Here is a 307-nt window from a genome sequence, read left to right as displayed (position 1 = left end):
TTTGCAAAGTACTCTATCATGATTTTTGTTAATCATCTGTAAAATGAAAGCAGTGTTAAAAAACAATACATTCCATACTTTATGCCAATGGTATGATAGAAGCATTCCATGTTACACAGAAAAGCTACAAATGATTGAATATGTTCTTTATTTCTTAATTGAGAAATGGTTTTATACAGTATTCAAATATATTTGAGAAAACATTTAAACTTGTCTCATTAATTTTGAAAAAGAAATTTCAAACAGGGTGGTAATTAAGGATTCATAAAATAAAATCTGAACAAAACCAAATTGCTTTTTTTACCAG

Source organism: Polypterus senegalus, chromosome 11 (genome assembly GCF_016835505.1).
Source record: "Polypterus senegalus isolate Bchr_013 chromosome 11, ASM1683550v1, whole genome shotgun sequence".
Lineage (NCBI taxonomy): Eukaryota > Metazoa > Chordata > Cladistia > Polypteriformes > Polypteridae > Polypterus > Polypterus senegalus.
The sequence above is the reverse complement of the archived record's forward strand: the minus strand, read 5'-3'. Positions refer to the sequence as shown.